The sequence below is a fragment of the Poecilia reticulata genome, unplaced genomic scaffold, assembly GCF_000633615.1.
Source record: "Poecilia reticulata strain Guanapo unplaced genomic scaffold, Guppy_female_1.0+MT scaffold_145, whole genome shotgun sequence".
Classification (NCBI taxonomy): domain Eukaryota; kingdom Metazoa; phylum Chordata; class Actinopteri; order Cyprinodontiformes; family Poeciliidae; genus Poecilia; species Poecilia reticulata.
This window is the reverse complement of record NW_007615015.1, coordinates 1,086,418-1,087,482: the sequence shown is the minus strand read 5'-3', so window position 1 is coordinate 1,087,482 and position 1,065 is coordinate 1,086,418.

The window sequence follows — 1,065 nt, the reverse complement described above, 5'->3', positions numbered from 1 at the left end:
GAGACGGCTGCAGTCGCAGAGGAGGCTGATAAACTGTCAATAGAGCTGAGAAGAGATTGACGGCATCAAATCTGTGTGAAGAGAGGTGAGAGAAAGGAGGGAGGGCAGCGAGCCCAAGTAATTATACTCTTACCCTCCCCTCAGCTCTTTGGTAAATAAATGAGCATCAATTACAGACGACGGCTTCCAGTTGCCCCACTGTTGAGGCGCTAATTAATTTCACCCTTTTTTTCCCCTCCTTGCTGCTTCGTTTCAGTCCAATAGTTGCTGTTGATGTTTTTTTTACTCTGTATCTCCCATTAATAATTCTGCAGCRTCCCGTGAGTCTGGAGAAGATGGAGGGATAACCTGGGGTTTAGTCGACATAAAGCGTGTTCTGGTCTGCTGCWGTGTTTTTGGGTTTTCTGTTGAGTCCGAAGGTTTTTTGTAACATAAGTGTGTAGGAAGTCRGTAATCTCTGCCTTGRTAATTTAATCTTTTATATCATGAGCAATAAAATTTGACAATGCAATACAATACAATTTGAYAAATAAATTGTGTAAAAAAGCTCTGAGGATGTCAAAGTGAAAAATTAAAATTAAATTTGACTTAAATCAGTTATTGCATAGATAATGCCCCCCACATCCCATCAGTATTTAGTATTTGCACCTCTGGCTGCCGTCCCAGCAGGGAGTCTGTGCAGTTTCCCCCCATTTTTCCTGCTAAAATGTTCCAGKTATTCCAGGTTGGTGGAGAGTAACTGCCTGGGCTTTGACTAGGCCACCCCAGAACCTCCACCATGTTGTCTTCAGACCATCTTTGTATAGCGTTAGCCAAATGCCTTGGGTTGTTGTCTTGATGGAAAATAAATATCTGTGAAGTGGCCGTTCCCTGGGTGATGGATCTGCTGCTTTCTCATTGCCTCTTTTCCACAAGTCTTTGGTGAAAAACTATCTAAACCTTTCAGCAAGTTATTTAACATGTTTGCTAATATTTAACATGCTAAAGGACACAAGAGGCAGTTTTAGGTTAATCATTTTTTAACATTGTTTTTCTCTGTTATGATTTAAAACAAACTTTTCCATC